The sequence below is a fragment of the Malania oleifera genome, chromosome 12 (assembly GCF_029873635.1).
Source record: "Malania oleifera isolate guangnan ecotype guangnan chromosome 12, ASM2987363v1, whole genome shotgun sequence".
NCBI classification, from domain to species: Eukaryota; Viridiplantae; Streptophyta; class Magnoliopsida; order Santalales; family Ximeniaceae; genus Malania; species Malania oleifera.
The window spans coordinates 22,322,100-22,338,825 of record NC_080428.1 but is presented as its reverse complement, the minus strand read 5'-3'; the positions used below and the strand labels follow the sequence as shown (position 1 = coordinate 22,338,825).

The 16,726-nt window shown below is 35.5% G+C and overlaps 1 non-coding gene across 1 annotated transcript; it reads right to left on the bottom strand.

Annotated features, from left to right (window-relative positions):
* Positions 1–1,376: 1,376 nt before the first annotated feature.
* On the bottom strand, positions 1,377–1,484 carry LOC131145283 (small nucleolar RNA R71). Its single transcript, XR_009134066.1, has one exon. It is a non-coding gene; the product is annotated as a small nucleolar RNA R71 (small nucleolar RNA).
* Between the last annotated feature and the right edge of the window lie 15,242 nt (positions 1,485–16,726).

The following is a 16,726-nucleotide window of genomic DNA, read 5'->3' as shown; positions in this document are numbered from 1 at the left end:
TTGTTTAATCGGATTAAGTTTGGGTTCGTTATGAAATAAAAATAAATAAATAAATAAATAAAAGTGTTTTTTTTTTCTTTGTTTTAAAGAATTTAATTAGTTGTTTTGTTTTCAAGAAAGTTTAATCTTTTTGTTGAGTTCCGGTTTAGTTAGGGTCCATTTTATTTAAGTTTATATTTTTATCGCGCTCCGTATTGTTTGTGTGTTTTGAATTCTCGTTGAGTTTGTATTTGCGTTTAAAATATGATGCTTGATTTAATTTTGGTAGTTTTGTTAAAGGTTCGATTTTAGTATGTGCGTTTGTGTCTAATTGAGTTTCCATTATGTGCTTTAATTCCATGAACAATGTTACCATTTTTAATGAGCGCGTGTTTCGATGTTCCCTTAGGTAGATTAGAGTTTCCATTCCTACGTACTCTTTAAATTGAAGCATGCTAGTTTTAGGACTTTAATTTAAGTTTTTGTTTAACTCTCCAAAACTTTGAAAATCCTGAATCTGAACTGAGTTCAGTACCTTTTTTAATTTCGATTGGAAGAACGTAAAATCTGAGATTAAACGCATTCCCTGAGGAGACGATCTAGCCCTTGGGCTTAATATTACACGACATAACTCCTACACTTGGGATAGCTTTCGAGCTGCTCATTTTTCAAGTGAGTCAAGTTTTTAACGCTGTTGCCAGGGAATTTCCAGTTTTAATTTCGAATTTTGCGTTTTCCCAAAATTTTTTTTGATTTCCTTTTATTAAATAGAAAAAAAAATTAAAAAAATTGAAAATTGAAAAATTGAAAAAAAAAAAAATTTCTATTGCCGTGTTAGTGGATTTCTGCTGGCCATTGTGATGTTTGATGCCCTGGGTTCGAGATAATTCGAATCGATTGTGTAGACTTTCACCTAGCACCAGTAGGGATACACATAGCACTGAGTCTAACTGTTTACCTGTTAGTCCTACGGGTGATTCTGAATTTGAGTTGAATAATCTGTTTGGCCATTATTTTGAAGAAGCTATGGCTACACATGCACCACGTACACTTGAAGATTTTCTATAGCCTGCACGCACATCTACACCTTCATGCATTGTGTTGCCACAAGATGCACCGAATTTCACTCTTAAGCATGGCATGTTATCTATGATTCCCCAATTTCACGGGATGGACTCTGAGAGTCCATACCAACACTTGACAGACTTTGAGATGGTTTGCACCACTTTCATTAATAGGGCTAGGACTGATGAATACATTAAATTACGTTTTTTTCCCTTTTGTTTCAAAGACAGGGCAAAAATCTGGTTTAATTCTTTACGCCCTAACTCTATTACTAGCTGGGCTGAAATGCAGCGTAAGTTCTTACATAAGTTCTTTCCTCTTCAGAGAACTCAGTACTTGCAGGAGTAGATCAGTCAGTTCATGCAAAAAGATGGCGAGACATTCCAAGCATGTTGGGAGAGATTCAAGGACTTGATGAACATATGCCCGCACCATGGTTTCGAATCATAGAGGTTAGTGAATTATTTTTTTACTGTTTTAACCCCTGTGTGCAAACAATTTGTCCAGTTTATGTGCAATGGGATGTTCTTCCGCAAGGAACCAGACGAGGGCTTATCATTTTTAGACTATCTCGCTGAAAGTGCCCAGCAGTGGAATGCACGACCTGAACGAGTGCTGATAGCTGCCCAACCTATCCGAGTAATCAGTGGTGGGGGCAGATATGAGGGTAAAGAGGACACTAGCTTACAGGCCCTTGTAGCCACGTTATCTAAAAAATTGGAAGTCATGGAATCCGAAAAGTCGAAAGCTGAGATTTGCACGATTTGTGAGACTTCAGACCACAGACCTCAGGATTGTCAATTCTTACCTGTGATGCAAGAGAGCAGATCTGATCAGGTGTCATCAGCAAATTGGGTTAACAAGACACAGAATCAGCTACTCTCAAACACTTACAACCTGGGGTGGTGGAATCATCCAAACCTCCAATGGAGAAATGATCAGCTGGGTCCATCATCTTCACGATATCAGCAGGCACCTCAATCATATGCACCGCCTCCGCAACCGACATACAATCCAGTCGTAGCTCCTCAACCGCAGTATCAACCGCAATAGTTTTCTCGGAGCTACGCACCACCAGGATTCCAACCAGCGTTAGTCCCCATTCCAGTAAAGAAAGCTTATGATGATAGTGTAGCGCAGGTGGCAACCATGCTCCAGCAATTCATGCAAATGCAAGTTACGACCAATGGAGAACTGAAAGATGCCGTAAGCAAGATGAGTACACAGCTTAATACCCTGGAAAAAGGAAAATTCCCTGCGCAGCCTCAGCCTAATCCCCAGGTATATAGACAACCACAATAGTTAGTGCACAATGTTTCAAAGGATATGTTTGAGTCAGCAAAAGCAGTTATTACTTTGCGAAGTGGAAAGGAAGTTCCCCATCCTGAAATGGCCACTGACCAACAAACAACCATGCCGACACCTGAGGTGACAAATGAGACAGATAAAGGAAAAGAAAAATCAGATGAGGCCAGCTCAAGTTTAACAAAGTCAGATAATAAAGAGGATGTGCTAGTTAAGGAATACCAACCTGTGGTACCATACCCTCAGCGTTTGACATCAAGACAAAAGAACAAGTATCATACGGAGATTCAAGAATATTCAAGTAGGTAAAAATCAATATTCCACTCTTAGATGCCATACAGCAGATCCCTGCATATGCAAAATTTCTAAAAGACCTATGCACCGTAAAAAGGAAATTGAACGTGAAGAAAAAGGCTTTCTTAACTGAGCAGGTCAGTGCATTGATTCTTAGTCAGAATCCACAGAAACTTAGAGATCCTGGCTCCCCCACGATACCTATTATGATTAGTGAATCTCGTATCGGGAGAGCTCTGCTTGACCTAGGGAGCAGTGTGAATCTGCTTCCGTCTTCATTATATGACCAGTTGGGTTTAGGTGAATTGAAGAGAACTACTATGATGCTACAGTTAGCAGACAGATTTGTAAAGGTTCCATGATGTATTGTTGAGGATGTTTTGGTTCAGGTTGACAAATTTTACTATCCCGTGGATTTCGTTGTTTTGGATATGCAGCAGCCTGTTTCCACCATTTATCAGGCTCCTGTCATTTTGGGGCGACCATTCCTTGCTACTTCAAACGCCCGGATTAACTGTCGGAACGAAGTCCTGAAGCTCACATTTGGGAACATGACACTGGAAATGAATGTTTTTAATGCTCATAGGATGTCAAGTGGGTGTGATGACGCAGATACTCATGCAGTTGATGTGATAGATGACTTAGACACTTCAGAGCTACTGTCGGTACTCGACGTCGATGCCGCACTTGAAAATGACTCTTTTGTGCAGTTTGAAGGGATTGATGAATTATTGCTAGAATCAGAGGAGCAGATCCCAGATAGTGGTCCTCATATGTTTGATGCGAGTTATACAAGTAGTCGGCATAAGCCTACATTTGAGGCCATTGACCTACCAGAAATTTTGAAGTCATCCGCAGAAGAAATTCCAACACTTGAGTTGAAACCATTGCCTGCCGAGCTGAAATATGCCTTCTTGGGTCCAGTAGATGGCACATTCCCCGTGGTAATTTCTTCACACCTTACTCATAAACAGGAAACTAAATTATTGCAGGTACTTCGAGAGCATCGAGGAGCGATTGGATGGACTATTGCTGACATCAAGGGTATCGACCCTTCCATTTGCACTCATAACATCTTCCTCGAAGGAGACGCTAAACCAGTTCGAGATGTACAAAGGAGGCTGAATCTAGCCATGAAAGAGGGGGTAAAAAACGAAGTGCTGAAATTGTTAGCTGCCGACATCATCTATCCGATCTCCGACAGCAAATGGGTAAGCCCAACACAGGTAGTTCCAAAAAATTTTGGTTTGACTGTCATTGAAAATGCTAATGGAGAATTGATCCCATCTAGGAAAGTAACGGGTTGGAGAATGTGCATTGATTATCGTAAATTGAATTCGGCTAGCTGAAAAGATCATTTCCCATTACCTTTCCTATATCAGATATTAGAGAAAGTAGCTGGTAATTCTTTTTATTTTTTCTTGGATGGATTTTCTGGTTACTATCAAATTGCCGTAGCACCTGAGGACCAAGAGAAGACTACCTTCACTTGTCCCTTTGGCACCTTTGCTTTCCGCAGAATGTCATTCGGTCTATGCAATGCCCCTGCTACTTTCCAACTCTATATGAAGAGAATTTTCTTTGATATGTTAGATGATATGTGCGAAATTTTTATGGATGACTTTTCTATGTTTGGTAAGTCTTTTAATCATTTTTTAACACATTTAATTGCGATTTTGAAAAGATGTGAGGAAAAGAATTTACTTCTAAACTGGGAAAAATGTCAATTTATAGTACGTAGTGGTTTAGTACTTGGACATTTGGTTTCTGAGCGTGGTATAGAAGTTGACAGGGTCAAGGTAGAGCTGATTTCTCAGTTACCTATCCCTAAGACAGTCCGGGATATTCGCTCCTTCCTTGGTCATGTCGGTTTCTATAGACATTTTATTGAGAGTTTCAGTAGTATTGCTAAACCATTATGTACCTTATTACAAAATGAAATTGAATTTTTGTGGACTGATGATTGTCAACAGGCCTTTGAAACACTAAAGCGACATTTGACTATTGCGCCTATCATGCAACCTCCCCGGTGGGACTTGCCATTTGAGATCATGACCGATGCTAGTGACTACGCTCTTGGTGCTGTTCTAGGTCAACGAATTGATAACAAGCCGTTGGTTATTTATTATGCCAGTTGAACTTTGAATGATGCTCAAAGAAATTATAATACCACTGAGAAGGAATTGCTAGCTATTGTTTTTGCTTTAGAAAAATTTCGCTCTTATGTCATTGGTGCACCTGTCATTATTTTTACTGACCACTCTGCTTCGAAATATTTATTAGCAAAGAAGGACGCCAAGCCCAGGTTGATCAGGTGGATTCTACCCCTCCAGGAATTCGATATCACCATACGTGATAAAAAGGGCGTGGAAAACGTTGTAGCTTACCACCTTTCTCGGTTAGAAAGGTTTCGAGCAGCTTTCGAGCTGCTCATTTTTCGAGTGAGTCACCTAGTTCAATTAACGGGCTGAACCCAACTGTTACATTAAAAATGTTTTATTGCATGTGAAGAAGCTTCTAAATATAAGCATGGATGTACACACTAAGCTCATATAAATACACACTCCAATGATGTGAAATAATGCTCAGGGGAGTAAAGGTGCTTAACTACATTTAAACCCTAATAAAAAGTTTTCTCCAAAAATATATTTCAATAAAAATATAGGAAAACCTAGGATTGTGCTCTTTTAATGATTTTTGCACAAATAGAATGTGTATGAAAAATGAGTATTATGTTCTCTAATCAAAGATTTATGTAAGCTAGAAATACTTAGAGAATCTAGGAGTTAAGCTCAATAAAATATTTGTGCAATAAATAACTTCTCCCAAAATATATTTATCAAGGAAATAATCTAGGAGAAAACCAAAGCTATACTCTCAAAACGATTTTCAAAGAATAAAGAATAAGTGAGAGTAAGCAAGTACATACCCAAATATAAATATGCTCTCTTCAAGAGTAATTTCAAAATGAATGAGTGGAAGAAAGTTAGAGAGTTTTGTATAAAAATTTTAGCCCCAAAAGAAGAAATTTTTGCAATAAAAATGATTTGGGGGAACTTTGATTAACCAAGGATTAGATAGAAATTTAGAGTTAATCAAAGTAATTTGGAGTAATAAGGGGCTATTTATAGAGTTTGTGAAAAATATGACCGTTGGGGACACACTCGGTATTTTGAAAAGGTTTAATTAAGTTTTAATGACATTTTAAACACTTAAAAAATATTCCAAACCGAGAGCGCCAGTCAACCAGAACACTTTTGGTCGACCAAAGTTCTTGAGGTTTGGTCGACCAGGCATGAAAAGGTTCGGTCGACCGAACATCTAAGTCTGAAGGCGATTTTCCAATTTAGAGCGATTCGGTCGACCGAGACATTTTGAACTAAGAAGTTTGATTGATCAGGTAGTTAGGGCATCTCCTAAGGACCCTCGATCGACCAGAGCATTGGAGTACATTTTGGGCTCCGTCAACCAAGTAGTTAAAAACTTGACTCCCTAGGAGGTTCGGTCAACCGGGGTCAAATGAACTACATAAGTTTGGTCAATCAGACTGTGGTCAAACTGTTGACCTGGTCCAAGTTTGGTCGACCGAGGACTTTTGAACGTGAACGGTTCGATCGACTGAGTGTGCACACTTTGTACATTTCGGTCCTATTTCAGACAACAAACACCCTATTCAAATGACTAACATATATAAGTGTATGGGTGAGTATCCTAGGGTCATTTCTAGGTCCTTTTGAAGACATCAAAAAAATTCGGTGTCGGTTGACCGAAGTTTTTATAAACTTTGTTTTAGCCCTGATTTTGACCCTAAAGTTATTCCAAAAACTTTGTATGATTTTAGTCTTTTTAGAAAAAAGTTTTTGGTGAGATATGCTGGTCCCTAGGGTCTATCTACGATCCTTCTAAGCATTCAAACACATTATGCAGATGCATGCATTATTATAGACTAGAGATATAAAATTAAATGCAATTACAAATTAAAAACAAATGTCTTCGTCTTTTTGCTCTTCCGACTTCATGGAATGCGGTTGATCTTATAGTATTTAAGTCCTACAAGCTTCCATCGCCGTTTCCTTATGTGTGTGTTAAATTAATGGACTTGTTCACATGCTAAATATACACATAAGAAACATGTGCTTTGTCAGCATCAAAATAGGGATCGGACTCTAAAAGTCAACATTAACCAATCAATGTACTCCCTTACGATTTTTTACAATTTGTATTGATCAACCAACATACTTCATTTTGGTTTCCGCAAATCTCAAAATCAAATTAATATTTAGTTTATTTAATATCCAATCCATGCAATGTATATGATCAAAGATTAAATTTCAACCACACAATTAATATATGATGGAATTTAAAGAAAGTAAGGAAAGAGAGTGACACCACATTTTTTTTACGAGGTTCAACTTATCCCCAGCATACGTCCTTGCCTTAGGCCAATACCACCTAAGGATTCCACTATATCGTTCCTTTCGAGGTGGAACAAACCATTATAAGCGATACCCCACGCTCAGACACTCCTTCAATAGGCTAGAGCAATGCCTCTCCAAGCAATACACCACGCTCGGTCACTCCTTCGATAGGCTAGAGAAACACCTCTCCAAGTGATTCCCCATGCTCAGTCCAACGATCCAACAACCTAGAATCATTAATCACTACAAGAAACAATAGATAATCTCTACATATAATAACACTCTCACATAGAGCAGATTAGTACAATTTAAAACTCTAGATATTTCAATATTTAATTAAAAATTTGAAATAAGATTGAAGCTCAAGTAAGATTTCACCAATATCCTTCTCTTGATGAGGATTAGCGGTAGAAATCAAAGTGGGATGGATCTTGACTTCAGTATTCTTAGCAAATCAGATTTTGCAGTGTGTGAGCAAGAGAGAGCTTTGAAATAGCAAGTGTGCTTTCATCTTTGAAATAGATATTTCAATTCTTTTTATAATTTGATTTGCAAAATCATGTATTTATAGGCTTAGAAAATTATTTTTGTGTTGCCAAATATTACTTGGAGTATCTCCCAAGTTTTCATAAATTTTGGGGCACAAAAAACCTTTATTTGAAATTTACAACATTTAAAATTTTTAATCATTAATAGTTTTCAATAGACTAAAGTGTCGGGTTCAGTCTTTTGAAGTACCTTAAAACATTGAAAATTTTAGTCTGGACACGGGGTTAGACAACTGAACTGAGGGTTTAGTCTTCTGAGGGTATTTTGTCTGTTATGTATTCTTTCAGGAAATTCTTCAGTAGACTGAACTAATTTTTCAATATTTTGAAAAAATTCTTCAGTAGACTAAATGAAATCTTCAGTCTTCTTAAGTGACTCTTCAGTCGTTTGATAGTGTACCTCAGTCATCTAGACAGACCATTTTATAGTTTTGCATTTTAGTTTTCAAAAGTTCTTCTTACTCTCTTACTTTCATTTCTCATAAATATTTTTTGGGGTTTTAAATAAAGACTCTAAGTCCATTAATACCCCTAAAGAGCTTTCAACATATTTCTATAAGATATGTAAAACATGAAGTACTTACATCATATCTCTTAAAGCCTAAGACTCTAGTCTTTATGTCTTCCATGATATATTTGCTTTGTGTCTTCTTTGACTTGAGCTTTGAGTCAACTTTTAAGTTTCCACATTCTCTGATCTTTTTGGTATTGCTTGAGCTTCTTTTGGATCACTCTACATATGAATGTATCTCTTTGAGTCCTTATTTTCTTTTGAGCATTGTCTTTCCTGAAATATCATCATTCTTACAAACACATACTAAATCATCTTTTATTTGTTATCATCGAAACAAGATTGAAAAGACATGTTAGACCAACAATCTCCCCCTTTTGATGATGGAAAACAAGGAGCAAAGATGAGGGTTCCTTGGAAAAGGCTCCCCCTTACTTTGAGCACTCTTGTTTTAATAAGTTTGAAAAATAATGATATCAAGTATAAAAAGTTCAAAATAGATCATAATTAACCAAATGAGCACCAAACAAGTATATCACATAAATACATACTTTCCAATATATTTTAACATCTTCAAATTTACAACCAAGCATATGTTGCACAATATTTATGTTAGAAGACTCAAAAGTCATATTTTTCATTCATAATTCATATGTGCTTACAATCCATCTTTTTCTTTGCTTACAATTCATCTTTGCTAACAATTTCTCTCCTCCTTTGTCATTATGCAAAAAGAAACGAAGGGATAAAGAAAAAAGTCATAATACAAGCAAAAAGTCATCAAAGAGTCATTACAAGCATAGAAACAACTCAAGGCAACATAAGCAAACAGAGTGTTTTCATCCAAAGTACTTAGTACATCATAAAAATATAAAGTTCAGCTATCATGCTCAACTTTTGCCCAAAATTTCTCCCCTTTTGACATCAATAAAAAAGAGTGAGATATCAAGAAAAAAAATGCATAAATATTAAGGCAATGAACAACCATAAGTAAGAGTATAGATCTAGTGAGGGCTCAAAATAGACACTTTGCATTCAACATGCATTAAAAGATAGACAATAAGTTTCTAAAGTAGCATGAGAAAATACAAAAGATTGTATATCATAATTTTCAATGATTTCCATAAATCATGAGATCATTATTTAACAAGTTTAACTCCCCCTAAATGAAATGTATTTCATATTCAATAAATTCAGACTTTTAGTTGAAGTAAAAACTATGTATTATGAAGATACCAATTATGATTTTAAATTTTATCATGCCATGCTTCAAATATTAATTTCTTTCATGTAAGTGTTCATGGATACCAATATCAAGAATAATACCAATATTATATCATTATCATAACATGATCATGGATACAAGTATGTTGTCATGCTCAAGTATCAATTATACTCATGGATACCAATATATTTCATAGATACCAATACTAATATCATATCATACTGTTGACCTGATTGGTCACACCTAGTTTTGATTATGACAAATACTCTTGGTACGGATGGTTGTACTAAGACTTGTATGCAGGTTCACCATGCACGTGTATTTGGACTAAAACACATATCATGATGGCGTGCGGAGATCGTGTCGAAGAATGAAGAATTGTGCTATGTCTTTGTATTTATTATTTTATTTCTTCATTTTGGGATGTAATTATTATGGATTGTGCACTCCTATGGCTTGTAATAATTTGCATCATGCATGGTAGGTAGGTATGCTCAAATTGACCCTAGTTGTACTTTAGGTATCTACACAGACCATAGAAAGACCTTAGGGATTACCCTTCAGTCGACTGACACGAAATTTTTTTTGTGTCGTCAAAAAGGACCGGAAAGTGACCTTACGACACTCACCATTGAACTTATATGTGTTAGGCACTTAAATAGGGTGATTGTGAATTAAAAAAGGACTGAAATGTACACTTTGTGCACTTTCGGTTGACTAGCACATGCAGTTCATTCTGCCACCGGTCGACCGAACTCAGTCTAGGTCAACCAGTTGACCACAATCCTGCCGACCTAATTAGTTTAGATCCAATACACCCAACCGAATCTCCTAAGAGTTAACCTTTTGACTACCTGGTCGACCGAATCTCCTAAGGGTTAACCTTTTGACTACTTGGTCGACCGAGCTCAAAATGTACTCCAACGCTCTGGTCAACCAAGGGTCCTCGGAAGATGTCTCAACTGTCTGTTGAACCGAATCACCCAATTCAAATATCCCTGGTCAACCGAACCGCGCTAGTTGGTAAAATTGCCTCTCTCGGTCGACCGGCCCCGAAGTTTAAAGTTTGCCCGGTCGGCCGAGCCATATAAACTTCAGTCAACTAAAAGTTTTCTGGTCGATTGATCCTTTCGGGTTGCCCTGCATTTTTTTCATGGTTAACTTTTTTTTAACAAGGTTAAAATATATAAAACATCATTAATATTTTCTAATAATACCAAGCTTATACCGAACGGTTATAATTCTTGGGGTGTCTATAAATACCCCTTCATTTGGGAAAATTAAAAAAGGATTAGTATCTTGATTAAGGCAAAAATTCTCTCAACTTCCAAAACCTTATTAGCCTATACTACTCCCATACACTCAAACGCTTCATTCTCCTTGATTATCCATGAGTTGTGAGTGCATTTAGATTGCTTGTGCTTTATTCTTTATTTGCTTAAGTACTCTCATTTTCTTGATTGTTGATTGATTTTAACATTGAGAGTACAGCTTAAGTTCTACCACTGATTTTATTTAATAGATCTTGTGTGGGAAAAATTAGAGGCTTGAGGTTCTTGCATTGTCATTGCAAGTTACCTTAGCCCTTACTTTTGTGTGCAAAATTTTTTTTTCAAAGCTTGCATTCAATCACTCCTTGTGCTTAGTATATTGAGAACATCTTGCTGAGTTCGTTTGAATCAACTTGCTAGCATATTTAAAACTTTAATCTAACATTGTGATATTCATATATAGTGTTTCAAATCTTTCTTAGATACACACTCTAGATCTTGATTGATTACCATACTTGATTGTGTGTTTAGCACACATTAGAGCACTGAACATATTTGTATATCATTTGTACTTGCATTATTGATTGAGCCGTATTGGTGGACACATATGCTTGTCTAGAAGCATATTTTCATGTACTAACATTTTATACACATTGGTTGTATTCCAGGCGTAGGCCTGAAGAGGGAGACAAGCCCTACGGAATAGTCCCAGATTGGCTTAGACCCGGTTAGGAAAGCTAGGTGCGTCATCCCGTTAAGGCATGTTGGTTGAGGTCAGCCCCTTGAATTGACCTAATTGTATGGGTGTCGCTCCACCCATTTAAGTGAGCATTATAGTGGTAATTCTTGTACTGGTATGGCCAAGGCAGGGACATAGGCATAGTTGGCTGAACCCTGGTAACATATCGTGCGTGTTCTTTACATTTCTGCACTTAACCTTTACTGCATGTGTATGTTTATTTGTTGATTGCGTATACTGACCCTAGTTTGTATTACACTGTTGATAAAGCCAGTTAACCTAGGTGATAAATTTTAAATACCCAGCTCACCCCCCTCTTGGGGTTGCACCAAAGCTAACAATTGATATTAGAGCCTCGTAACTTAGACTTAGACGTCACTTAGTAAAAGATCATGATTGCTCGTGTTAGTGCATCCCTTTCATGTGAGGGAAGAGTGGTCATACACCCACCAGTATTATGTGGTGATAACTATGCTATCTGGAAATTCAAAATGACTGTGTATATGAAAGCTCTAAATTTGAAATTTTGGAATGTCATTGATCAGGGTGATTATGTGCCTGTTAAATCTATTGGTTGTACTAGCATTCCTAAATCTGAGTATGAATTGAATGATCATGATAGGAACTTAGTGCAAATAAATTTTGATGTTATGAATACCTTACTACATGCTTTAGATTCTAATGTTTTATGTGAAGTTATGGCGTGTAGTAATGCTAAGAAGATTTGGGATGAACTTGAGAGGAGATATGGAGCACCCATGCAAAACAATGTGATCTCCCCGTGTGACTCAAGCCCTACTAATCCTGAAGGAGGTAACCAGTGCTTTGTTGCCTTAATAGAAAATGAGGTTATCTCGGTTCCCTCTACTTTAGTAGATAAATATGAAAATGATTCATGTGCTGATTTGAATGATGAGTTTGATTGTGAATCATATGATAGTAGTGATAGTGAAAGCATGCCAACTTATGATGAATTGCAACGTGAATATGTTAGGACTCATAAGTTACTTGTTAAATCAAATAAGAAATATTCTATGCTGAAAAACAAGTATGAGGCATGCATTAAAGAATGTGAATCAAAAATTCTTGCTGAAAGAGAAAACAATTTGAAAAATTAAACGACTAGAAAGCAAGAATAAATCATTAGAAAAGGAATTAACTTTTTTGAAATCTCAAGTTTCTAATGATAATAAAAAGGACCATTTGATTGCAAATCTTGAAAATAAAGCAAACAATATGTCTAAAAAACTTATGAAACTTTAGAATGTTTGCAAAGAATTAAAAAACTCAAAAATTCAAGATCTAGAGAAGAAAATAGAAGACCAATCTAAGACCATCTACACGTTCACTAGAGGCAAGGAGAACTTTCACAAATTGCTAGGCTCACAAAAGATGACCTTAGATAAGGAAGGTATAGGTTTTAATGGAGTGGAAAATAAGAAAAGGAAGAACCTATACATAGGGTACTTTGTAAAAGAATCGAAACACTATGCTGGTACCTCCTCCAGTCCATACACTCACACCACATGCATCCTATGTAAAAGGAAGGGGCGCACAAAATTTGATTGCCCATTAAAAAAAAAAGGTGTGAAACCCAAACGAATATGGAAAATTAAAGAATTACCAACTCCTAACCCATCAAGAATAAAAGGTAGAAAAATTATATAGGTTGTTAAGAAAGAAAACCCCTTGAAATTCAAGGAAGAATTTTCTCAAACAAGAATTACATGATCACATTATTCTTCCTTAGTAGTTAGGATTAGTTATAGGGGGTAGTGTCTTCTAAAGGCTTGGGAAGTGGTTCGCGGCTGAAAAATGTAAAATCTTAGTATATGTCCACTATTTAAAATCTTACATACTATGTATCTTGAAAAATCAAGCTAGTTTGCAAATCCAAGTCTATAACCAATTTGAACTTAATGCATATATTCATCGGTTAAAATATGAAATTATTGGCTACTTGAATAAAAATCCACTTCCAAATGGACATGTTATGTTTGCCTTGTATTTAAATTTCAAATTGCTTAACTCACGTTTAAATATGAATATCTAACGTTAAGCATGCTTTGTCCATTGCACAAGCCTGAGTTTTAGGAAATGAAGTTAAAAATCTTGTCTTAAACAAATCTTGAAAGCCTAAAATGCCTAATAAAATGTTCAGTCATTATTCAAGCCTTAAATCACTACTAATCATAAATTCCCAATATTTCTGGTGCTTATTAAAAGACATCCTTCCATGATCAAAATTAAAGGCAACCACTAATGGATTCTAGTTTCACTGATTAATCAAAATATTTCCTTTGTGCTTAAAATATAAAAATCTTCTAATTTTGGTTCACGATATCCTCCACAGGGAATCTTTACCAACCACGATCACATCAGGTAAAAATTCACCTTCTCAATGGTTTGTATCCTTACTCAAAATAGTGATCATACTTAAAGGATACTTTCCAATCACCAAAGAGTTGTAGTCAAAATTCATATACTTTAGAGCTCTTTGCTAAAACGGTTAGGACAATATCTTTAGACTTCCTATCCTGAAAAATGTCCTACCTATCTTAAATACTCTTCTGAACATAATAGAAATTTACTTATTAAGAGTATTCAATTTTCCTTCGAGCTCTCAAACATTAAATCAAATCGTTTAGAGTTTCAGTTTTGTGAATTAAGTTAAATGGATAAAATGATTAATATAGGTTTCAATCTAGATGATAGAAAAAAATTAAAAGAAACCTTTGCATGAACCTTAGCATTCAAAGTCATTTAAACTTAGGTCTCTCACATACTCTAAATCAAAAGAAAAGAGACAAATATAGGCTTAGCTCACTTAAAGATATATACATTGTGACTTTTTGGTCCTCCAAGCCTATTCATACAAAGCCAAGCATATACCATTAAAATTCTAGATCTTTTGGCTAAATGATTTGAAAAATAAGAAAAAGACATTAAATGAGTCGAATACATATTTGAGGGGGAGCGTTCATATTTTATATATTCATTAAAATGCTCTCAATTTTTATTTATGCCTATGTCTGTATGCCTATGTGAGAACAACTGTTCCCTAATCGCATAACTATCCATTGTTAGTTATTGTTCATATCATCTATTGGATAGTTCATTTCATCTATGAGTTGTTGATTGAACTACTAGAAAGCATGCTTGTGTTGCAAGCCTCCTGCATGGTGGATGCAGTGATATAATTTGCATGCTAGTTGTGGATATTAGGTTGTTTCTTGCTTTACATGGCCTATCTGTTGAAAACAACCCAGTATCAGGTACTGGTTTTTATGGGAAATGTCCTATATACAAATGGCATGCTGCCAAAATTTTGCCAGGATTTTCCTATATAAAACCATGTGATAAAGATGATTATAATAAAATTAATGTTAAAATATTTTTGAAAGGATGAGTGAAAATCAATTAAGTAAAATAAACTTCATCCTAGCATAATCATCAAATATCTTGAAAGGCTAAGATTCAACCCTAAAAAATGAGCATAGAGAACTCATTGCATCATGCTTTGAATTTTAAATATTAAGGCTCTTCTAAGAATCTTGAACATCATATCCAGCTCTTAAAGCTATATATTTAGATATGGATTGTTCTCGGTTATATGCTTCATTTCATGCCTTAATATATATTCTCTTATACATTTTGAAGATTCTAGGGAGACAATACTGGTTGCCATGTTTGAAATAAATCAGCTAATATCCAGTGTAGGTATGTTAAAAGTTTTAAAATGATGGCTTATACAACTAAGCTTAACGAAATTAATCTGTATTAAGTATAAGCAGTTTATGTTATCTAAGCTAGTATTCAAATTCATAGGGGGGACCTTAAGCTAAAATCACAATCTTGTTGTGCTCACCCATTTTACGCTTAGATGTGTTTAAGTTGTTGTGTGGCATATGCTTAAATGAAATGATCTTTGTGAAAATCTTAAGTTAATATTTATTGTTTTTCCACAAGTTGTCTGTGTTTGCCATACGATCTCCCATGTGAATTGTTAAATCTTTAGGATCATCATAGTTGTCGTTTTCTAATTATACTTTTGTTTGTACTTCATTGTCAAACCAAAAATTTTTTTGCTTGCTTGCATTAAATTAAAATCTCTCTTCAGCAAGCAACCCCCAGTTTCTTTTTCTTTTTTTTTTTTATGCAAACATCATACGAGGGATATATATTCATATATATACATATATATTTATTGTAATACCTTATGGCAAGAATTACTTTCAAAACTCAAACTTTCTCTCCTGCCTTGTTATTATTATTATATACATATATGGGTTTGAAGTCATATAACCAGTTTGGTAATTTCATATGAAAATGCATGTGAACTTGTTAGATTGTGTTGATACTCAAACCTTCCTTTTGGGATCATATGCCGTGTGTTCTTAACTCAAATTTTCCACGGGCCTTATGATATGTTTTGGTTGTAATGGTTTGTATATGTTTATGGTCTAACCTTATTTTCATGTCATTTAATTCATTTAAATGACCAGTTATATAGTTTGTGTGATCAAATTGTTATACGTCATACTTTGTCATTCATTGTGTATTATATGATTATATTATCTTTTTGGATGCTAAATGTTATAACTCTTGATCGTACTATACTAGTTGAGTTGATTGATGAATACGTGATATATACTATTGATTGAAACTCAGCATAGGCCACTTAGGTACAAAGTTATGATTGGGAATGGTTTATTTTCAAATGGCATGCTGCCAAATTTTTCAAAAATCCTCCCAATATAACTTTTGTAACTAAATGACTTCTTTTGCCTTCATGCTATATTTTTTAGCCCTTTTTTCTGGTGCCAAAAGGGGGAGAAGAGGCAAAAGGGGGTAAAACAATGCTTAATTATGCTTAATCGTTATTTACCCATTACTTTAATTATATTTATGCATAAAGTCAGGGGGAGCCTTTCTTGGCTGTACCCATTTTTGCATAGAGTATTTGTCATCATCAAAAAAGGGGAGAATTTTGACCTGATTGGTCACACATAGTTTTGATTATGACAAATACTCTTCGTACTAATGGTTGTACTAAGACTTGCATGAAGGTTCACCATGCACGTGTATTTGGACTAAAAGACATATCATAATGGTGTGCGGTGTTCGGGCCGAAGAATGAAGAATTGTGTTGTGTCTTTGTATTTATTATTTTATTTTTCTTCATTTTAGGATGTAATTATTATGGACTGTGCACTCCTATGGCTTGTAATAAATTGCATCATGCATGGTAGGTAGGTATGCCCAAATAGACCCTAGTTGGACTTTAGGTACCTACACAGACCATAGAAATACCTTCGGGATTATCCTTCGGTCAATCGACACCGAATTTTTTTAGTGTCTTCAAAAAAGA